Raw genomic sequence first — 25,364 nt, 5'->3', positions numbered from 1 at the left:
ACAAATGGCTAAAAATACTTTTGTCCCATCCATTAATACTAGTAAACTTTGTAAGTTTGATCCATATATATTTATGGCTATATGCCAACTATATATAGGTCTTTTAAAAGTTGTTTTGGTGAGGACAATGAAATGTTGGGGTTAGATTACTTGATATGTTTTTCTAAACAATATTATTATTATTATTATTATTATTATTATTATTATTATTTTTTATGATAGTCACACACAGAGAGAGAGAGGCAGAGACACAGGCAGAGGGAGAAGCAGGCTTCATGCACCGGGAGCCCGACGTGGGATTCGATCCCGTGTCTCCAGGATCGTGCCCTGGGCCAAAGGCAGGAGCCAAACCTCTGCGCCACCCAGGGATCCCTAAACAATATTATTTTTGTATTAGAAAAAGAGCGGTTACAAATTTTGGGTGTATGAAAATGAATAGGATGATTAGAACCATTCAAAGAGGATCATACTTTCCGGCATTTTTAAAAGTAGGCTCTTATTTATTTTGGTCAATTCAATATTGTAAGTGGGCAGTGTCATTCTTAGGCATAAGGTTTAGAGCCTGCGTGAAACTGATTACACTGTACTCTACTCCAGTGGCTGTGGACACATGTGTTAAAGAGTTTCCTTCAGCCTCAGTCTACAAGCACTGCAATGAGCAGAGGTCCTGTACTGTATCCTGCTGGATGAGTAGCAAGAATGAGAAATAAAATATTATCGGGCTATGCCACTGAGAAGTGGAATTACTTGCTACTGCAGCAGAGTTCAGTCTTTCCTGACAAAAACTGCTCCAACTGGAGAAGTTTCCATAACCCAAAATTTAAATAAATGACATTGGCTTAGGGACAGTTGGCAAGCTCTGGAGAAACAGATACTGGAGCCTTGAAAAAGGGGGATCTAGGTTATGGAATGACAAATTTCAGTGAAGTGTTAGCTGTGATAACCCTGAAGATAGGTCACAAAATGTAATGATCATGCAGCCCTAAGAAAAAAAGGCTGGAAAACAGATAGTCAATAGCATGGATTAGTGACATCCATCCCTGTTTGCTGAAGATTTGGTGAGAAAAGTCAGAGGAAGAGAATTAGTGCAAAGGAAAGAAAAAGAAGTGCAGAGGAAGGTGGAAGGAGGGAGGGAAGAGGGAATGGATAAGGAAAGGGAAAAAACAAAATAATTGATTTCACCAAACAACTGGAGACTAAATAGGGCTCATAAATCAAGAAATCAGCAGTATAGTTTTAGGCATCTGTTACTAACAACCATAAAAAAAGGTGAAAACCTTTGATAGAAGAGACTAATCCAAACATCAGCCTTGATAATGTCAGCCTTGATGGCTACATCATTTTTAAAATATCTAAATAGATTAAGGTATTGAGCAGTAATGTCTTTGCAAGAGTATAGCACTCTGGTAAGTCATTTCAGTTCAACAAAACATCCAAGGGGGTTACTGAATATGTGTCCATTTCACTATGATCTGAAACGATAAAATACTTATGAATAAATCAAGAACAAGAAACAAATGATAAGGGTGCAGAGAAGTAAGAATATTGTAAATCTAATATAAACATCAAAAAAAAATAATTGTGGCTTTATATACTGATATATACTGCTTCCTGAATTCAAATTAGTGATAAGCCCATTTTGAGTTACATGCAAAGAATGTGGATTTTTATTTATCTATACCTTTCTCTTGATAGAATGTACAATTCACACATTGTCACAAGAATTTTGGTATATTGAAGAAATATTCATTATCCAGGTCAAATGAAGACTGAAGAGATTTATACAGTAATGAGAAGAATATTAAAGTGTCAAAATTAAGAAATTTTTATAAAGGAAAACATTGGTATCAATGTGTTTCAAATAATATACATTCACGTGATATTGCTCTGGTAACTTAAGGTATTATTTGGAATTTTCTTTTGCCAGGCAAATTTTACTCACCTTCAGGATGCATTTTTCTTTACCATAAATATGTTGCCAATTGTAACATAAATATTAGTTTTCTATAGTATGATCTCCCTTGGTGGGAGAGCAAGATGAATGTGAGCAATGTAGAGTAAAATAGTTCTGATGAGAAGAGCAGCTACTGATAAAATGTCAACCTGATTTTCTGCTTTCTAATATATCTACCAATCTAACACATAATCTAATTCAGGGTTTGATTATCATATTTAGGTTCTACAGTTTGATATTGAGAACTTGAAATATCATCTTTCATTTTCTACCTAAATTTAATTGTAATCCAATAGCTGTCCACTCCTTCAAAGTAATAGAGAAATTTTTGCAAAGGTTTCTAGGGTTCAGAGTCCACGCCAGGAGTCCTGATTGTGTTGTCTGTATGAAAGAATAATGCAAAGACCATTGTATTGTGAGAAGAATCTACGAAAAATGCACTCATAATTTTGACTTTGATACTATACACAAATGCATTATGTATATTTTATGAGGGATGTATTTATTTATGTTATGTGCACAAATGTGCATATGCTTATGTATTGTTCTGAAGCAAACTGAGTAGTTTTATTCTTGGATTATAGTTTGCTAGTTTGGCATTGTCTAAGTGGTCACTTGAATGTTAGACGACAATACATTCAATTATATAAATAGATAGAAAATGCCATGGATTCTGCAAAGATCTCTAAATAAAAAGGCAATCATCTCAAAGGGAAATAGACATTTCTTTTATTTCCTTACATTTTAAGCAATTAGGAGTAGGAAACCACTAAGCCTTCAAAACCTTTCAAGAGCACAAAATGGTTTTCAAAACAAGGTAATTTTACATATTTTAAATTGAAGTAAAAAAAAAAACTTGAAAGGTGACAAATAGTTGAAAGGAATGTTATCAATCTCAGAGTCAGTAATAAAGGATAAACAACCTGTTAGAGGCACAACATCTTTAAAATTACACTTAAATATTTGGGCACAAAATTACATATGAATTTTCTATTGCTTACTCTTCTGTTTTATGAGGTTTCATTTCTTGCTATCTATGGCAGTTAAGTTGGCAGAATGAAATTCTGCTTCATGTTTGAATAAAGTGTCATGGAATTTACAATTTAAAAATCTGAGTAGTATTTTGAGTGTTTTACATACTTTACATTGGGAGGACCATGATAAATTTATAAAAATTGTAACAGCTGGAATGGAAGTAGCAAGTCCCAGAAATTGAAACATAATGTTTACTGAAGGAGTGAACAAAAAATGAACTAAATCCATTAGTAAAATAGGCTTCTGAAATGCCAAAACCTAACTAGTTTTAAGTTGCATTATTTATGCTTTCAAATGAACATTTTATATTTACAAATAAATAAGAATTGAAGTAAATATCTAGTTGGAATCATAAAACATATGTCTGTCATCTCTCTCTCTTCAAAAACAGCCAAGCAGACATCACTAACTTATGATAACTTGTGATGCTTTAAGTTGACAGCTGCTACAGAACCCATTCCCACACCATACTTTAAAAAAAAGTATAAGTTGAATGAATTTGCAGAGAAAATAGGAAAAATCTTGATTTACACTTAAAGAAATGCACACCTATCAATATTACCTGCTCATAGTCACAATACAAACTGGCCACAAAACAAGGTCTAAAATGAAACCAGTTCAATATTGTGTAATGTTGGGGTAAGCCCCAAGTCTTTTGTGATCTAGAAAAAGGTCTATTGATTAGGCAGGTAGCACGTTGAGACAATCCACACGTCAAACAAAAAACAGAAACAAGTATTTCAGCACCAGCAGGAAGCTTAGTTTCTCTCCACCCCCCCCCAACCTCTTCTCTTACACTCACTCTCATTCTGAGAGAGAGAAAAGCCATATATATATACTGTGATTTAAATATTATATATATATTCATTTTTTATTTTATTTATCTGTATTTAAGTATATTTTTATATATTTTTATATTTATATATGTATAAAACAACTCTGAAACTTCACCAAGTTACTGTCAGATATCTTACTAAAGCAGGAATTTAGCACACATTAGTCCTTGGACAGATATATAAAGAAACAAATGACTAGCAACATCATATGGACGTGCTGTATACTTTTGTAGTTCGCTGGAATGTATGTGCATTTTTCAGAAAATGTGTTCAAAATGAATACACAGGTCAATGAGAGACATTTTATACGGAGATAAACTATCTTTAGAATTTACATTGTCAAACGCCTCACTTGGCAAATTGGTGGAAGGGGGCAGTGACGGGAGCTGGGGACAGATCTCATTCCAGACTCTTAATATGCCTGGAAGTTTGTTTCTCCTTCTATAAAATGAACAAGTTGGTTTTGTAAATCTTCAAAAATATTTCTAAGCCCGTGTTTCATCAATTGTGAATTTACAATTTGTCTGAGATGGAACTTTATTTAATATTCACTATAGGATGCATTAAGTAAACAATTTTGAAAAATGCACATTGCATCGATTCTTTAAAGAAAGATCTCTAAATTCATTCCCGTTTTGTATCTGAGCTCTTTTCTATTCAATTATAAAAACAGTTTAATGAATTTATCAAAGTAAGAGCTTAAAAATACAAAGAAAACTGTCAAAGTGAGTTTCATTAAATGTCAGTAGGGAATCAAGTGTTAATATGGTTAAAGCATTTTTCCATCCCTGACATGACACTGTCCGGATTATGCATTGTGAGGAAAAGTGTATATGAGACGTGTTCACTACGGTGGAACAGGAAAGTCTGCCTAAGGACAGTGGAGTGGAAAATAAAGGGCAGAGGAGGGTGGTGGACCAGACAAAATGACAAAGTCTTTGGTGTATCAGTAAATAAAGGTGTGGGGAGAAAAAGATCAAGTGAAAAAATAGATTTAATTCCTTATTTACAAAATCAGTATGAAATAGTTTCAGGAGGGGCACCTGAGTGGCTCCAATGGGTAAGCATCTGCCTTCAGTCCAGGTCATGATCTCTGGGTCCTGGGAGTGAGCCTCAATGTCAGGCTACTGGCTCAGTGGGGAGTCTGCTTTTCCCTCTCCATCCCATCTCAGGCTCACTCTCGTCTCTCTGCCTCAAAATGAATAATTAAAATCTTTAAAATATTTTAAAAAAATAGTTTCAGGATTCTAATGTATTCTAAGGTCAAATAGTTTTCACAGAGTTGTATTACAAGAAAACATTAGCTGCATTTTTAAAGTATAAACTAAAACGATGGGGAAGTATCTTTTGGAACCCTTTTAGGGCAAGTAACTTGACCAAACTTGACAAAAATCAACTAGGAAAAACATACATACCAGTTTTTTGTTCTATTATTCTCGTCATATTATTCTTCATTGTCTTCCTGCAAATTAAGACTTTACCTTGATGAATTTGATTGATGCCAATATGTGAAAATGTAATTAAATTATACATGTTTCCAGATTAAGTAACTAGAATTCTTCTGAATGTTCATCATGAAGATTTACCTCTGTGTTTTCTCTTAAGAGTCTTATAGTATTAGCTTTACACTTAGATCTTTGTTCCATTTTGAGTTAACTTATGTTTGGTGTTAAGGGTCTAACTTCATTTCCTTCATATGTGGGGTATCCAGTTTCTCCAGCACCATTTATTGACAACTTTGGTACCTTGTCCTTTACCAACTTTGGTACCTTGTCAAAAGTCACTTGACCAAAAACGTGAGCATTTTTTTCCAGGATCTATTCCATTGGTCTGTGTATTTGCCTTTATGACAGAACCACATTGTTTTGGTTACATCATATATAGTGGTAGAAAACGAAAAACATTTCCCCTAAGATTTCGAATAAGACAATACCACCTGCCTTTGCTACTGCTTTGGAAAATATTACAGGATATTCTAGCCAGAGAAATTGGTCAATACACAAATAAAAGATGTCCAAATTGGAAAGAAATTAAATTATCTCTGATTACAGATGACATAATTGTATATGTAGAAAATCCTACAGATTTCCACCAAACAAGTTAGAACTAAATGAATTCAGCGAAGTCGCAAAATGCAAGATACAAATTTAACAATCAAATCTGTCTTGTTTGTATACACTATGAAAATCTGAAAATAAAACTAAGGAAATAATTTTGTTTATAATAGTATCAAAAATAATAAAAACACTTAAGGATTAACCAAAGAATAAAAGATTAATACTATGAAAACTACGTAACATTGCTGAAAGAAGGTAAGACATAAATAAATGTATACACATTCCATGGCCATGGACTGGAGAACTTAATATTGTTAAAATGTCAATTGTATGCAAATAGTACAGATTTCATGTGAGCCCATTTCAGAATGGAAGTACAGTTTTTGATACTACATTTTGCCACAATATAGGTGAATTATTTGTAGCGTAGACCTTTACAAGATTCATAATTGATGTATATGATGTTACACAGTTTGGGGCTTGCAATTTGGTCATGTAGTAGACATAAATAAACTTTAGTCAAACAAATTAGCTTAAGTGATTCAAGGGCTCAATGCAATAAAAAGAGCAATGAGAAATTTAACCCTACCCTAAGAGTTATTTGTGTCATTAAAAGCATGAGCCAATGTCTAATCTTTCCTAGTTCTGTTGATGATGTTAGTTCATACTGAATCATGAACGTAGGAACCTGTTTATTGTGTTTTTTTCCTCTATGAAAAAATATACAACACGCCTGTGATAGCTTGTTATCTATAATGGATTTGGCCAGTACAATCATTAACAGCACTAAAATAAAATACCCCACAGTCCAGCATACTTAGCCATTCTTAATCCAGAAAGAAGACTAAGAACAGACATCATCGAATGCCTTGGATGCCAAGATATCAATGTAGGCTTTTAAAAAGACTCTGAATCTGTTCCTCAAACTCAATGTGGAACCTTCTGTTTTTTTCTCAGAATAATTGCCTTATGGGTACAAAATGGCAAATGGCAAATTCAAGAGGATAGGATTTTTAGACACAGGACAATCAGACCATCAGGGTAATTTACTAAGCTATCTCCTAAAGTCCTCCTCCTGAAGCTGATTCTTCATGTATCAATATTAGACTATTCCTTTAATTTTTTCTTCTGGTGCTTACCATCAGAGCTTGAATACTATGTATGTGTCCACAGGTAAGACACACAATGTTTAATAATGTATATGTCACAGGCACCGAATAATCGCAAAGCCCTTGTGTTCCAGTTGATTAGCACTCTAAATTTTAACATTTTTAATGACAATTTAAAAAAAAGTACTTGGTAAATTTTTTGTCTCTTGGGCAAGATTTGTAATACAGGATAAAATTGGCATATTTATCTGACAAATATATTATTGTGTTTTATCATTATAAATTAGCTTTGTAACTTATTATAAAATAACTGTCTTATAAATGTTCAAATACAGACACCCTAGTTGAACACTTTCCTGCTTTCCTTACATTAAGGGTTCATACCAAATTTGTTTTCATAGTTAGAAGATACACTTATCATAAGATCTTTTTAAAATGTATTTTTAATTGCCTTCCTTCTCCTTGATGACAATAAGAATATTCATATTCCATCTATCTCACTGTTAAATATTCTAGCTCATATTTAACTTTTTTTCTTGCAAAGCTATCATTTTAGGACATATTTTACTACATTGCCATTTGTCTTGGATACTATGCCTTTTTCTGACATTCTCCAGTATGTGACTTAATGTTTTGGTGGGGGAAAAATACCTCAGTCTTTGATATTCTGCTTTATTCTGATTTCTAATATTTGTTTGATAACTGATTACATATTGTTAGTTTCAAAAGCATTTGTCCTTGAAATTTAAAAGCTTTGCTCAACTGTCTTCCATTACCATTTTTAAAAAGATTCCATTTATTTGAGACAGAGAGATAGCAAGAGAGGGCATGAGCAGGGTGGGGAGAGGGAGAAGCAGACTTGCCACTGAGGAAGGGGATGAATGCAGGACTCGATTCCAGGACCCTGGGATCATGACCCGAGCTGAAGGCAGAAGCTTAACCAACTGAGCCACCCAGGCACCCTTGTACCATTGATACTGAAAATACTGCTGCTGTTAATTGCAATTATATTATTATTAACAAACTTATTTTCCATGGACCTTCAGAAGCTTTTATTTAACTTTCGTATCCAGAACTCACAAAAGTTTTTCTAAATGTCTAAGGTATAGGGTTAATTATTTTCCCACAACAGTAACATTTAATTGATTTTTTTTTTTTTGTCTGAGAGATATTGTAAGATTTCTTTAGTTTTTTTTTTTTTCTTTATTTCCTCTAGTCTTTTTTTTTTTTTTTTTCAGTATTATGAAATACCCTTTGGTCTATATAGATTGATGCAGCATGTACAAGGTTTTTATCAAATTTTATCTTCCTTATAGTCCTTAGCCCCATTACACTATATTATTTATTTTCTTTATATTTTGGATACTTTATTATTTTCTTACTGCCTTTCAGTAAGTTTTTTCATAGGCAAACATTTCCCAGTTATCATTATAATAGCCTCTTCTACTTTTATGGATACTTATCTTCTTAAATATCATGGCACACTAAATATGTCATTTAAGTTCTCTTATGTTCTGAATTATATGTTTCCTCTATGGTTAACTTGTTTTGTCATCATTCATGCACCTCTTTTTACTGTTGATAGTTTTTCTCATTTGCCTTGAGATCATTGTTTGCTTTTTACTCCAAAGATAGATTCTTAATAATGTAATTTTTTTCTAATATATAAAGATACAGAAATGTCTACTTCTGTTCAGGGATGGATCTATTCACTGGCAGTTATCCCTTTTGTGTGCTTAACAATCAGGAAGTTATGCCAACTCCACTCTTAACTACCATAAGCAATACCAATACAAGAATGCTCTATTCTATTCTAGCCTTGGAAGCACCTAACCTAGTGGAGTCTTTTTTCAGGCTTAGTTCTCCAGTTTTAAATTGGTGGTAAAGATCTCAGCCATAAATATGATAGGAGGGACGGAGAAGAAGTATGCAAACCTGAGCTACAGTTTGGCTAATACTATTTTAATATGTCATCTTAGTTTTAGTCTTTTTCCTCACTTTTGCTTTTAACTGAGGATTTCCAGGGTTCTGTAATGCTTCCTACTATACATCTTTCTTTCCTGTCATGTGAGATGGAATTCTCTTAATATTTGTTATTAATGCTAATATAGCTTACTTCTCCCTCATTGCTTTTCTGAATGTATCCTTAAATATGTTTAATAATGTAATTTCAGTAGATTTGGGAAAGAAAATAATCATCTCTGTGAACCCCATCTATAGTCTATTACATTTTAGTTTATTTTCTAGGTAGAAGGTATTTTGGAAAAAATATAATGAATCAGTTATCAGAAAGATAAAGTTAGTTTTAAAAAGCTTCACAAACAGAAATTTGTTTTATTATAGAGTGATCTAGATTCGTACTTTTCTTATGGACCAAAGAAATTCTTACAAAATTGAGTTTTTTTCCTCCTTATATTGAATAGAAGTGATATGCTCTTTTAGAAATTATTAGTCATTGACACATATGAATCCTCTCTATTTTAATGATGTTCATCATCTAGTGGTTATTGCCTAATGGAGAAAGTTGATTGAAGGTGGAAATCTTAGAAAATAAATTGACAGTTGATAGGATTTATACACAAATATATCTGAACTGTGTAATTTCTTAATAATTTTAGGAATATGAAAACTGCTAAGGAACACACTTAGTGTTCCTGAGATCACCAAGGCAATGATTGCAAAGGGATGAGAGAGAATATCAGACATTCTTAATTCCAAAGAATGAAGGCATATATATTAGAAAATGTAAGTGTTCAGGAAAGGAGAGTAGAGAATAAATTTAGTAATATTCATGTTACCTGATTTTCTTCATGAAGAGAGATACAAGTGACACATGGATCAATGGATTAGAATAGAGAATGCAAATATGAGCCTGTGTTTATATAGTCAATCTGGGACAAAGGAGGGAATAAATTGTAATGGAGAAATGACTATATCTTCCACAAATGGTACTGAGAACAGTGGATAGCTACACGCAGAAGAGTGAAACTGAACCACTTTCTTAAACTACGTACAACGATAAACCCAAAATGGATTGAAGACCTGAAGATGGGTGTGAAACCACAAAACTCATAAAAGTGAACACAGGCAGTAATCTCTTTGACATTTTCTATAGAAATATTTTTCTAGGTAGGTCTCCTTGAACAGGGAAACAAAAGCAAGAATAAACTATTGAGACTACACCAAAATAAAAAGCTTCTGCAGAGAAGGAAACCACCAACAAAATGACAAGGCAACCTACTAAATGGGAGAAGGTATTTGCAAATGATTTATCTGGTAAGGAGTTAATATTCAAAATAGATAAAGAAGTTACACATCTCAACACCAAAAAAACAAAACAAAACAAAAACAAAAAAACTTCCAAACAATCCAATTAAAAATGGGCAGAGAACCTGAATAGGCAATTTTCTAAAGACATACTCATGGCCAACAGACATATGAAAAGATGTTCAACATCACTAAACATCAGAGAAATGCAAATATAAACTACAATGAGATATCACCTCACAGCTTTGAGAATGGCTAGAGTGAGAAAGACAAGAAATAACACTTGTTGGGGAGGACAGAGGAGATGATGTGTGGGTGGGGGAAAGGAACTCTCATGCACTATTGGGGAGAATGTAAATTGGTGCAGCTACTCTGGAAAAGCATATGTGGGTTTCTCAAAAAATTAAAAATAGAGTTACCACCATAATTCCATTACTGGGCATTTAACCAAAGAAAATGAAAACACTAATTCAAAAAGATGCATGTACTCCTATGTTTACTGATACATTATTTACAAGAGCCAAGACATGGAAGCAATCCAAGTGCCAATCCATAAATGAATGAACAAGTAGTGGTATATATACAATGGGATATTAACCATAAAAAAAGAATGCATTCTTGCCTTTTCTAATGTGGATGGACCTAGAGGGTATAATGATAAGTAAAATAAGCCAGAGAAAGACAAATACCATATGATTTCATTCATACAAAAATTTAATAAAGAAAAGAAGTGAACACACAAAGAAAAAAGACAAATAGATTCCTCAATATAAAAAACAAACTGAGGTTGCCAGAGAAGTGGGTTGGGGGATAGGTCAGATAGATAAAGGGGATTAAGAGTACATTTATTGTGATAAGAAATCAGTAATGCACAGAATTGTTGAATTATGTTGTACTGAAACTAATATAATACCATGTTAATATTACTTCCTTAAAAATTAAGTGGTTTGGACTAGAGAACTTAATATAAAATGTTGTAAATTATTTTCCAGAAGATAGCAGATCCATGAAACACAATTTAGTAACAAAATATAATGGAAATATTAAATCCTAACAATACATGCATAGATTTTTAAAAAAGATATTGTACTGCATCTGGAATTCATTACTAAGTGCCGATTGTGGAATGAGGCATAGCTGAGTTATTGTTCCAGTGCTCCACCAGTTGCTAGTTGTGGCACCCTGGGCAAGTAAATTATATTAAGACTCAATTTCCTGTTGTCTAAAATGGGGAAAAATAATTGCACCCTCCTTAAGGGATGTGTATAATTAAATCTGATAATGCAGGTAAAGCACTTAGCATAATCTGTGACGTATTCCAAGTCCCCAGTGAGTGTTGTATCTATTTTCCATCTTACTAATAGTAACCACCTTGAGGTGTCATTTTACTACAGATTGTGACTAATACACCATTTTACAGATGAATAACCTGATCCATTACAACATGTAGTATTTATCATAGCAAAACCAATGGCCAACTGGCATTTTATTCCCAAGTACCATCTCCAGAGCTCATTGACTAAACTTGGAAATTAATACTTCTTTCATATAATCATGACCAGTGTCCTTAGATAATTTAGGTGGAATATTTTATCTACTCTCTAGGGACACTGATTAGGATTCTATGAAGGAAGTATTCATTTAAATAACTAATAAGCTATTACTATATTCAAGGCATTAATGTAGGTTCAGTGAGATAGGCAAGCAGGAAAAGGACAAAGCATTTGTCCTCAAACAAGTCACTTCTAGAAAAAATATGAATATTAAAACAAGTACACTGAGCAGTTTCCTGTTTCTGGTGGGCTAGTTTACCGGCATTAATCCTCCTGCTGAATTCAATACACAGTGATAAATGTGATGGTTTTTGTTTGTTTCAATCATGAAAGCATCAAGATGTTGTCAAGTCCCAATATTTAATGACCTAAGAATTTAGATATGCAGTCAAGCATGAGAATTGCTCTTGCCCTAAGGATATTTCTCTTCTCCACACCTTGGAAACCTGTTTTGATGGACTTTTCAGGACAAGGAGAATATAAAAGTTCAAGTTAACATCCAAGGAGATAAATAAAAGCGAAGATATTTCTCCCTCAAACATACAAGAGCAAATTATAGCAACTTCAGAGTAAAGGTAGCCAATGCAAAAATCATAGACCAGTTTTAATTCCCTAGCTAATACAAAAAATTTAGTCTTGAAATTGACTTAATGTGGTCTTTAAATGGGGAAGCCACCAGATGCCTCACAGAAGCAAATAGTTATTTCCATTCAAAGAGGATTTGTATTTCCTCAAAGTAACTTTACTGTATTCTTCAATTTTTACTGTATATACATATAAAGATATTATTCTTCAAATATTTTATTCAGCCAATGACTAAAAACAAAGCACAGGAGTAAACTAGACTCAAAAACCAAGAGCCAGCCAAAATACCTGAGACACATTAAATTTCTAATAATTTTGGAAAGAGAATATATACAACACTAAAATATAATGAAATGAAAAGAGTAAATTTAAGGCCAGAAGAGGCAAGGTGGAAATTATTTCATGATCTGGAATATCTCAAAAAAAATTAGTGAGAATGTGTAGGTAAGAAAAAAAAGGGGGATGGAAAATGCTGAAAATAAGTTTGGCAGAGCAAAAATGAGCTCTGATGAACAAGTAGTAAAGTATTTCGTTTTCCTCATAGGAGTCTAGGTGAAGAAAACAAGATTTTAACACTAAGTTGTATTAGGGATTTAAGCATAAGGGATAGTTTTTGTGTGTGTGTGTGTGTTTGTTTTTGGATTTTGTTTGTTTGTTTGTTTATTTATTCATTCATTCGTTCATTCATTCATGAGATACACACAGAGAGAGGCAGAGACACAGGCAGAGGGAGAAGCAGGCTCCATCCCAGGATGCCAGGATCATGCCCTGGGCCGAAGGCAGGTGCTAAACCGCTGAGCCACCCAGGGATCCCTGAGGGATAGGTTTTTTAGAAGTACTCAGTAAAACCTACTACACATGAATTTAAGTGTTAATGAAGAAGATGGAAATGAGCACCACCCCAGTATTTCCAGATCAGAAGACTGGAGGAGCTACAAAGTAGAGTGAATTTTTCCTTTGTATTACACATAAGGTGCCTGTGAAAAACCTGAAAAGAGACCTTTAGCAGTAAAGAAAAACCATGGGTAAGGCAAGAAATCATCATATCCTAGTTTTATCAGAAGATTTGCTCCTTTTCTTCCTTGGCAATACCTAAGATAATGATGCATTTTATGACACATGAAACTTCAGCTTAAGAAATACAGGTAACACAGGTAACTGACTATTGATCATTAGAGTAAAATATTCTGGACTCAATTCGAATATTTCACATTAATAATGTTGCAGATATTTACATTCATCTATTTAGATCTCAAATTCCTGATGAACAGAAATAGAGATATTTACTCTATTTGAAACTGGAAAATTATTACTACAGAGCATAGAGCTGATTACCATTTTACTTTAAAAATACATATAAAATACAAAGATTTTGATTTAAATATTACAGAAATTAAAAATATAAAATCGTAAATGTATTAGTGTTACTATGTACCATGAAAAGTTCACATATATACAAGTTCTGTACTTTATCTCCTATAGTTCTGAAAACTTACAGCAAGAAATTAACTCTACTATAAAATATAGGTTCTGCTTCCCTCATAATTAGCCAGTGGGTTAAAACTTCAATAGTCATTTGGCAATTTTGCCTTCTAATTTATTCTGAATCTCATTTATTTGTTATATTTCATAGGTTTACAGCCTATTGTAAGTAGATCTTAAGCAAAACTTTTTGGTAAAATACAAGATTTGGTGTCATAGGTATTATCATTGTCAGAGATGTTCTTTTAATCTTTAAGAACATCAGGGCTAAAAATAACCCCTGATTTTACCAAAATGTAGTTGATTGCCTATTACCTTGGATACTTTGATGAATCTAAGTACACTTCAGATGTGAAGGGACATTATACTCCCATTGAGCACGGGGAAACGATTTCATTGTTGAGCTTATGTAGCATCAGTAGCACCATAAACTATTCTGCAAAAGCTGAAATTGAACATCCTTCAGTGACACTGAATGAAGGGATATAAACCTCAGAAAATCTAAAGAAGCAATTTCATCAAGTTCTTGATGTTTTGACTCTTTAGAAGAGGGACTTAAAGAATTATACTGATGATTTTTAGTGCTAATCCACATGGGTCCTTGTATTACATTTTCCAGGTTCTAAACCTAATATTTCAAATAAAAGATTTTAAATAAATTCCAGAAAGCATAACCCAGATGAATGGTATCAAAGACCTGAAAGAATTTAAAATACGTGCTAAGTTAAACTTGAATGCTTTAAATTAGAAGCAGATTGATGCTTTTTGTTATTTTGAGGATTAGCATTATCAAGGTATGTATTTCCCCAATATGCCAATTCAAGATAAGGATTTTAACCAGACATCTAAGGAAAACAAACTAACTCCTTCAGTGGTCTCTCCATTGTAAACAATATAAAAATAATTCCACTTTGCACTAAGAAGTGAACCATGTTGACGTCAACAAGTTATTGATTCAGTGTGTAACAAGCAAACTGGCACTTTAGAAAAAAAATGAAGTGGCACCATTAATACTTCATTGGTTATCAAATACGTCCCAAATGAAAATTGTTCTGCTGGGGGAAATGCCTAAAAAGGAAAATGTCATTAGTTATCAAAGAACTCCTAACATAAAAATCAATCATTCATTTCATTTAATAAACTATTCTTGGAGGTATTTCTAACCACAGTTTAGGTAATTGCTGTAAAAACTAAAGGAAAAAGAGTAAGTCCTACTAGAATATTACTTTGTATTTTTTTTAATAATTCTGTTCCACTCTTATTATACACCTTAAAGGGAAAACAGACACTCCGAATCCAGGTAGAATGAAAAAAATATAGTCAGGTAGTATAATTATGAATTTGTTCCTTCTGGTTTGATGAAATGCTTCTATTCTATGCTGTATAGTCTACACACTTAGGAACATCAGTACTTATATTGTTGTGTAAAATGAACAGCTACTGAGCTCTAATAGGCTTCATTCTGGGTTTTAAAATTCCTCAAAATGACTTTGAGATCATTAGCTCTGCAAGCACTAATGCATGCTGCACTCATAAAAGAGTGTAATAAAGACGAACATGAATAGCTAACCTTACATCTGCCTTAATTTTAAGAAGAAATGTGTATACGTTTTTGCCATCAAGGCAAGGAATAAAAAGACACATGATATATTTTTTTAAATCTTGTTTTTAAAAAAAAAACAGATAATGGATTTGTAATAAGCAGAATTTTTCCTAGGTAAGGTGAAGGAAATTCTCAAGGCTTTTTGCTTGTAACAAGGCTTTTTGTAACAGTTTAGTTACCTATCCAAGATCAGGTGATCATCTCTGGGGACTCAACACTAACTTATTTTTTCTATGAATACTTCTTTACACTTTTTTTTTTATTCATAAAAAAATAGTGTGTGTGGGGGGGAAACTTACTAGCTGATCAAGTTATCACTTTGATACACAGATCAAGTGCCCTCCTCTTTCCTTAGCAATATATTAACCTTGGTGCGTGGCATTATGCAAGAGGAAATGGATTGTCTACATTGCACATATAACGATTACATCTGCAAAACTTTCCAAACAATGGAAAATAAGTGCTTTCAACATCAGATCCAGATCACGTGCTAACTCTGCTTCCCCAGATCGCCATTCATAGCCTCGAAATGCTGCCTCAATATAACTCACCCAAGTTATCAACTCTACAGGTCTGAATTAAGTGATGTTCCGTTTACTGAACAACATGACCAAATGAAAATTGTAAGCTATTTTCATATTATTTTAATATTAGAATATGATTTTTCATAGCTGACATGGGTAAATATGAAATTTCCTAATACCTCTGTCAGTGAGGTACAAAATTATGATACTGATAATGCAAAAGAAAATTTTATCTTCAAATTTCAATTTGTCCACCAAAACTCTAGAGCTTTTATTTATAAGACATTATATTTCCTGAATTTGTTGCAAATATATTCATGTATTCTTACAGTATTAAAAGGAAAACAGTCATCAACTGTCTTATAATCAAAGGTTAAAGAATTCCATTAAAATACATTATCTGTTTACATTCAAAGTCTATCAGTGTTTCATAAGTGTCTTTACATCCAGATGAGTGCAAGTCTATAAAATGTGTTTCCCCCCTCTTCTCCATTGAAATAACCCCCTGCTAATGACCATAGGGAAGATATTTAGAATGTGCTTCAGTATTGAGAGCCACAGGATGTTACTAACACTTAACAAGCCTCAACAAATTTGTTAGATCAATGAGATAGTCAATATACTTTAAGATAGAGAGAACTAAATCATATCTTCTGTTCCCAGGAAAAATTATTAGAATTAAGAGATGTATTAGAATCTTTCTACATACTCCAAATCGAAGAAATCATGGTTGAAGATCCAGCTGGGTGAGGAGATATTTTCTCCACAGAATTCAGAACCAGCTTAAATGAGAAGGCCAAGGACAAATAAACCCACACCAAAAAGAAAGCAATTAAGTGACATGGATTATTCTTCATGTAGATTTTTTCTGAAGCAATTGGTTATTTTTTAAGATTTTATTTATTTAGTAATGAGAAACAGAGAAGAAGCAGAGACATAGGCAAAGGGAAAAGCAGGCTCCCCACGGAGAGTCCAATGTGGGACTCGATCCTGGGACCTGGGGATCATGACCTGAGCCACCCAGGTGTCCTGTTTTTTTTTTTTTTTTTTAATTTTTATTTATTGGAGAATGAGAAAGAGAGAGAGGGCATGTGCCCAGGCCCGAGCCACCCAGACGCCCCAATAGGTTTTTATTTTATGTGTAATCACTTCATGAAGGCAGTAGAACATGACACAAAGGGAACCCAGAATGATGACTCACGTAAGGAAAGCACAGGGAATCAAGTTGCCCCTTTCTTTTAGTCCTCTTTAATCCTGAATATGCACAGCTGAAGTAAAACAATTTCATACAGAGGACATGACTGGTACTTTCTAAAGCTTTGTTTTTGAGCCACATGAATAGTAGTATCAAGTTCATCTTAACGGCCTTGAAAGTTCAACAAATTGTTAAGTCTGATTCATATGCCACCAGAGTACTGAGATTACTTCTACATGCAGTCTTTTGAAGCTCCGTGCATAAACATCATTTTTAAAAGAGAAAGTTAAAGTAATGCTATAGTTTTGAATGTTGATTTATTTACCTGTTTATTACTCCTGTGATGATATGTTAGTTCCATTTTGGTAATAGTTGCAGAAAAATATTAATAAATAAAATGTGATAGTTTTCCCTTTTTTTTTAAGCTACTCAGACAAGCAAATTAGAACACTGATATTATTTCATAAATATGAATGAAAACTCTTTTTAGAAGGTAGTATGGAAAATGTAAAAATGCAGAGGTCAAGGTTCACATGTTTTCCCACATAAAAACATAACTCACTAAGCACCATTTTTAGAAAAAGCCATCCTATCTCTAGTGCACTGTTGTGTCACCTTGTTTGTAATTCAGGTAAGTTTGTACATGCATATGGGTTTGTTGTTGGACTCTGGTCTGTTGCTATTTGTGTGGCAATCACCTTATCCTATTTATTGAAGTATAATGATTAATATTTTTTTAAAAAAGATTTTTATTTATTCATGAGACACTCCCAGAAAGGCAGAGACCTGGGCAGAGGGAGAAGCAGGCTCCCTGTGGGGAGCCTGATGTAGGACTCTATCCCAGGACCCCAGGATCATGCCCTGAGCCAAAGGCAGACGCTCAACCACTGAGCCACCTAGGCTTCTCACGATTAACATTTTTTAATTAAAGTTGAGATCAAAAGGTCAAATTCAGGAAATCTTATTTCCTGGTGGAAACCGAGACTTACATAGTTACTTTATGTAAAAGATAGGATTACTTATTTTTCTCCTTGAGAAAATTCAGGAGGCAAGAGAGATTTGTTTTCACTAACCATGTATATAAAATGTACTTGCTTGTAATTTGGATTGCCTCGAATCTTAGAAAATGGTTCTATTAATTTATATTGTATCTATTATACTATATATATATATTTAGATTTTCTCAAAACTATTTTATAGCTTGGAATCTTTTCATGTCATTTATTAGCTTTATTCATAGGTATTTAAATACATTGATGCTACTGTAAGTGACATTATTTGTTAAGTTTTTTAATTGTTTACTTCTGGTTCAAGGACTATAATTATTTTCTCTCTACTGACCTTGCAACAAGTGACTATTACTTGAAATGGGGAAATTTTGATTTTCAGCATTACTATAATATTAAAATGTCCAATTTTCAACCACTACAAAAAAACCACAGGAATTAAATCAAGATAGTAAAAAAATAAAATTAAAATTATATATAACATGACCAAGTGGGGCTTATTCTATAAATATGATTGGTAAAGTATTTGAAAAATCAGGGTAATCTATGTATAATGCTTAAAGATATTCACTGTCAGCACTCTTATTCAATATTGTGCTAGAATTTTAGTCTAATTAAAGAGCAATAAAGGAGATACAAGGCATATAGATTAGAAAAAATAAAATTGTCCTTATTTGCAGATGAAATAATTATCTGTTTAGAATATCTCAAGTAATCTAACATACATGCACAACTAGTTAGCAAGTTAATTCAGGTCACAAGAAATATGCCAAAAAATTGTAATTTGATATATTAGCCATGACCACAAGTATATCAAAATTGAAAATACCAATTTCCGTTGCTTAAGAAAATGAAATATACTAGTGTAGATCTAACAAAACCTGTACAGGACTTGTGTCCTGGAAAAATCACAACACTGATGAACCAGTCCAAAGATGTAAATAATGAGTTACTTTATCTTCATGGATTGGAAGCCTCAGTTAAAATATCAATTTTCTCAAAAAAAAAATTTAATCTAATTTCTCTCAAAAATTCTGTTATTGTAGACATAAACAAAATTATTCTAAAACTATATGGGATAACAGAACTAGAATAGTTCATATAAATGTGCATAAATTCAAAACTTTAATGGCCACAGTAATCAATCCTGTATGAAAATGGTAGAAGGATAGGCATACAGATCAGTAGAAGAAGAGCTCAGTAATCCATTGAAACAAATATTCACAACTGAGTAAAAGTAAATCAACAGAGGAATAATGTTTTTTTATTTTTTTAATTTATTTTTTATTGGTGTTCAATTTACTAACATACAGAATAACCCCCAGTGCCCGTCACCCATTCACTCCCACCCCCCCGCCCTCCTCCCCTTCTACCACCCCTAGTTCGTTTCCCAGAGTTAGCAGTCTTTACGTTCTGTCTCCCTTTCTGATATTTCCCACACATTTCTTCTCCCTTCCCTTATATTCCCTTTCACTATTATTTATATTCCCCAAATGAATGAGAACATATAATGTTTGTCCTTCTCCGACTGACTTACTTCACTCAGCATAATACCCTCCAGTTCCATCCACGTTGAAGCAAATGGTGGGTATTTGTCATTTCTAATAGCTGAGTAATATTCCATTGTATACATAAACCACATCTTCTTTATCCATTCATCTTTCGTTGGACACCGAGGCTCCTTCCACAGTTTGGCTATTGTGGCCATTGCTGCTAGAAACATCGGGGTGCAGGTGTCCCGGCGTTTCATTGCATCTGTATCTTTGGGGTAAATCCCCAACAGTGCAATTGCTGGGTCGTAGGGCAGGTCTATTTTTAACTCTGAGGAACCTCCACACAGTTTTCCAGAGTGGCTGCACCAGTTCACATTCCCACCAACAGTGTAAGAGGGTTCCCTTTTCTCCTCATCCTCTCCAACATTTGTTGTTTCCTGCCTTGTTAATTTTCCCCATTCTCACTGGTGTGAGGTGGTATCTCATTGTGGTTTTGATTTGTATTTCCCTGATGGCAAGTGATGCAAGAGCATTTTCTCATGTGCGTGTTGGCCATGTCTATGTCTTCCTCTGTGAGATTTCTCTTCATGTCTTTTGCCCATTTCATGATTGGATTGTTTGTTTCTTTGGTGTTGAGTTTAATAAACTCAAAGACAACCTACAGAATGGGAGAAGATATTTGCAAATGACATATCAGATAAAGGGCTAGTTTCCAAGATCTATAAAGAACTTTTTTTTTTTTTAAATGGTAAGCTACTGGACCCAAGTTAAATAGAAATGAACCTTGACTTAAGTTTCATATTTTACAAAAATTATTTAAAATTGATCAGAGTAATATCTTAAACATAGAGTATATAATTTTTAGAAAAAATATAGGAGAAAATCTTAAATCTAGGGATAGGAAGAATTTCTTAGATTTGGCACCAAAATATAATAAAGGAAAAACTTAAATATTAGATTTCAAAAATTAAGAACTTAATAGGTTCTTGCTCAGTGCAAGAACCTATTAAGAAGATGGAAAAAAAAAAAAAAAAAAAAGAACTCCCAAGTGGGAGAAAACATTTCACACTGCACATCTGACAGACTAGTATATAGACTAAGTCAACAACATATTGACAAAACACAGTAATAAAAGAACAAAAAAATTCAATTAGGAAATGGGCAAAATACAAACAAAACTTTTCAAAGAGGATATACAGATGACAGAAACACGTAAAGATGTTCAACATCATAGTCTGGAGGGAAAAGCAAATTAGTGCCACAATGAGAGATCAGAACACACCTATCTAAATGGCTGAATTTGGGATCCCTGGGTGGCGCAGCGCTTTAGCGCCTGCCTTTGGCCCAGGGCGTGACCCTGGAGACCCGGGATTGAATCCCACGTCGGGCTCCCGGTGCATGGAGCCTGCTTCTCCCTCTGCCTGTGTCTCTGCCTCTCTCTCTCTCTATCATAAATAAATTTAAAAAAATTAAAAATAAATAAATAAATGGCTGAATTAAAACAAAAGAAAAAGGAAAGAAAGAAAAGTGATACCACCAAGTGCTTCAAGGGTGAGGAACAGAAATCTCACCACTGCTGTTGGAACAGTAAAATGGAAGATCAACTCTGGAAAAGAATTTGACTGTTTCTTAAGTCTCAATATACAATGATCATATAAACAGTAATTGCACTGTTGGGTATTTGTCCCAGAGAAATGAAGAATTACGTTAGCAGTAAAACCTGTACCAAATGTTTTTTAGCAGATTTTTAACGTCCAAAAATTGGAAACACAGACATCTTTTTAAACAGATGAATGGTTAAGTAAACTGGTACATCCATATCGTGACTACTTCAGAGCAATAAAAAGGAATGGATTATTGATATGTGTAACACACTGAGCATGAACCTCCAGAGAATTATAGTATTACAGAATATCCTGGAAGGTTATATGGTGGAAGATTTTGTTTTTTTAACATTGTTGAAATGAGCAAATTGTAGAGATGGAGAACGAATTAGTGGTTGCCTGATGCAGCTATTAAAGAGCAACAGGAGAGATCTTTGTTGGAGAGATGGTAATATAGGAGATTCTAACTATATTAATGTCAATATCCTGGTAGTGATATAGTTTTGCTAAATGTTATCACTGTAACCAAGAATGCATGGAATGTTTGTATTATTTCTTACAATTGTATGTGAATCTATAGTTATCTTAAACTTTTAAAAGAGAAAAACCAATCGTAGTTTTTCAAGCATTGATACAGACTAATTGCACACAGAATTCAAGCTTTAATATTTGATTTAGCTTCCAATCTCTTGTGCAGTACTTCTAGTTTCCTTTTAGTAAATGCTTAGCTATCACTGCCTACTTTCACACGTAGAGTATAGCAAGTCCATGTTTTCACCACTGTTTGAATTTCTCTATCTTTCCCTATGAATATTGTTTTTGCAACTAGATATCTATTTTGTATTTCTTATAAATTAGCATCCTGTCTCTTTATATACACACTCATGTCAATTTATCTAAATTTATCTTAATAAAAGTGCTTCATACTATTTGTTATACAATCTGGATGGGAAGTACTTCAGCATGAAAATAAATGTTTAGAAAACTTGCTGTCCCCAAACCCTTGCTCAGTGTGGAATATAAAGAAACTTATTAGATCTAATAACATTCAGAATTGAAAATTTGTTTAGAATCTAGAGTTTATAAGGTTAAAGTTTCATCGCATAAAATAAATGGTTGGCTGTTTGAGCTAATAAAATTTTCTTACTTGTCTTCAGTGTTTAATCAGTGTGGGGGAAGTTTATTTGGAAAATGTCCTCCCAGAAGGATTATAATAGACCAGGACAGGAGTTAGAGGCGTGTAATTTTGTAAAACATAGAACAGCAATATTTCAAAGATTATGAAAGCCAGCATTTGTCTAACACACAACTGAGAAACCTCGCAATGATGATCATTGTGTGGGTCAAGTCTTTTGGCATTAGAAAAATGCCTAACCTTTAGCTTCTGATCAAATACAACAGAGACAAGGTGAGGGAGGAATGCCCCAAGAGAATGATTGGACTTGCTACATATTTCCTGTTTTTATTCAATAATTAAAATATACATATTCAAAAATATTTATAGGGTAGCTACTTGATGTTAGATATGGTTTTTAGATAATGGTGACAGAAAAAAAATGTTCATTCCTCTACTATGGTGCCTCTATGTTATTTTAATAGATAAGTGATACTCAAGTAAACAAAGGTGCCAAGAAGACAACATAACAGCAGTGAGTTTAAGACAGGCATGTTTTATGCAGTTTGTCAAGTGAGTAATTCTCTTAAGAGTTGATAATTTAGCTGACATCTGTAAAAAAAGAATGGCCTATTAGTGAATTCTTATGCAGAAAGATATTTTTGAGCATAACAAGTGAAAAATGCCGAGAACAAAAATTGTGATATTTACACTCAAAATGTCTTTTCATTATGCAAATATAAAACTATATTGTTGAATTTTAATTGTAATTAAGAAAGATGGACTCATCTTTATACTAGTTCCTGAGATATATTTTTAGATGTGAGAATTCGTAATTGTACCTGAGAAAAGTACACATTTATACATGGCTATCCTCTCCTAATATATAAATGTACATTAAGCTATGTTTATTTCTGCTAATCTTGTGTCCTAAATGCTAAACACATCTTATCTTAGCAAAAGATATGGATATTTTGATGCCATTATCATGTTTATAAATAATTTTTTGTAGTGTAAGACCTGTTAATACCTACCAATATTTCCTCGATAAAATGTATCATTTGTCTCATAAAGGTCTAATTTATTGGCAATTTTGGGGGAAAATACAAGCTAATCCATGAATGGATTAAGTAATCACACAGATACTTTCCATAGGGCTTGATGTGTTGACCACATTTTTAAGAGTTAATAGCTTACTGAATTATTTCCTACCATACTCTAAAGACAGAGCTCACATCTTGTAATCAAGTAACATCACTAATATGTCCAATACATAATAGTGGAAGACTTGTCTGAGATAAAATTAGGTCATTCTCAGAAAAAAGAAAAATACAGGAAAAGAGGAAAAGGAACTTAATTTTTAATACTTACCAACTTGACAACTTAAGTGCTGTCAGCATGAACATATTCTAACTGTAAAGAAATTTAAACACAAAAGTATAAGTATGCAATATGCCCTGATCACTGTCCTTTTCATAATTACTTTCCTAAACATTTATGTCATATTTACTCTTTTAAAACTCAGGAGGAATACATAAATATATTTTCAGTTAATAGTATTCAGAGAACAAAGATGAAAATTGAAACCAAATACTATCATAAACCCTTGATCTTAAATCCTTAAGTTCAGTTTCTTTTAAAAAGTATGGAGAGAACCCAGATGTCCATTGATAGATGAATGGAAAAAGGAGATATGGTATATACAAGGGAGTATTACTCAGCCATCAATGAAATAAAATCCTACCACTTGTAATGATGTGGATGTAACTAAAGGGTATTATGCTAAGTGAAATAAGTTAATCAAAGAAAGACCAATGATTTCACTCATATGGAATTTAAGAAACAAAAGAAAGGATTGTAGGAGAAGGGAGAGAAAAATAAGTTGAAATCAGAGAGGGAGACAAACTGTAAGAGACTCTTGATTATAGGAGACACCAAGGGGAGGTGGGTGGGAAGATGGGATAATTGGATCATGTACATTAAAGAGGACACTTGATATAATGAGCACTGGGTGTTATATGCAACTGATTAATCACTAAACTCTACCTCTGAAACTAAAAAAATAAAACTAAAAGTTCCCAAGTGATGCTGAAAAAAATAAAAGTAAATTGATAACCATTTGGATATGTCCCTTTTAAGCCTTCTGTTCAACCTGTTAGCGAATTTTGGATTCAGAGGATGGCTACATTCCTTGTCTTTTCCCTTTCTTCTAATACTTTATATTTCAGGATTCTCTTTCCCCCTGGATTTATATACTACTACTAACGTAGGTGTAAATTTTAGTTCATGTAGTCTGTGAACAAATTTGAAGTTGAGAGAAACTAATCAGTGTTCGACTTCAGTTTGCACCTCTTAGAAAGTAGATAAGAACCACACCAATATAAATATACACATACATATAAATGAAGTGTTAAATATTAACTTAATTAGGGAGCCATGAATGCCAAATCTTGCCTCTAAGGATATCCCCCATGTATTGACTCTAGGTTCTTAAGGAATTAAGTATTCACAAGGATTAACACATAAAACAAAAATAAAACTTTTGGAACTATTCTGTGACCTCAGAGTCAACAGCTGACATCATCAATGAACCACAGTAGATACATAAAATGCCCATTTTTGCTAATTAAAGTCCCTAGCAAGACTTTGATATTGTTTCCGCTCTTAAATTTAATACTCAACCTTTTGATTTTATACAACCTTCTGACTACATGAAAGCTACTATTTAAGAGGATAGCTGAGAGCTAGGAAAGTTGGCCCTTCCTAGGCCTCTTTGAGCTTAATAGTTTAATCTAAGAATGATCCAAAAGAGGTCTTTTGTGAAAGGTGAGATGAATTGCATAGGAGGAAAGATGAACCTAAATTTTGGACCGGCTACTTTCTAGGTATTTTTACTATAGTTTTAGAAACCCTCATACAAAGACTTGGATAGTTCCAGTATAGCTT

At 33.3% G+C, this 25,364-nt stretch overlaps 1 long non-coding RNA gene across 1 annotated transcript in view; it reads right to left on the bottom strand.

The window, feature by feature from the left end:
• Positions 1-19,908: 19,908 nt before the first annotated feature.
• Positions 19,909-25,364, bottom strand: part of LOC140611814 (uncharacterized) — a 52,781-nt gene continuing 47,325 nt past the window's right edge. The window contains exons 3-4 of the long non-coding RNA XR_012013069.1: positions 23,790-23,831; positions 19,909-20,358 (exon numbers count right to left, since the gene is read on the bottom strand). This is a non-coding gene — a long non-coding RNA (uncharacterized lncRNA). The remainder of the gene's footprint in view (positions 20,359-23,789; positions 23,832-25,364) is intronic.

Source organism: Canis lupus, chromosome 2 (genome assembly GCF_048164855.1).
Source record: "Canis lupus baileyi chromosome 2, mCanLup2.hap1, whole genome shotgun sequence".
Lineage (NCBI taxonomy): Eukaryota > Metazoa > Chordata > Mammalia > Carnivora > Canidae > Canis > Canis lupus.
The sequence above is the reverse complement of the archived record's forward strand: the minus strand, read 5'-3'. Positions and strand labels throughout refer to the sequence as shown.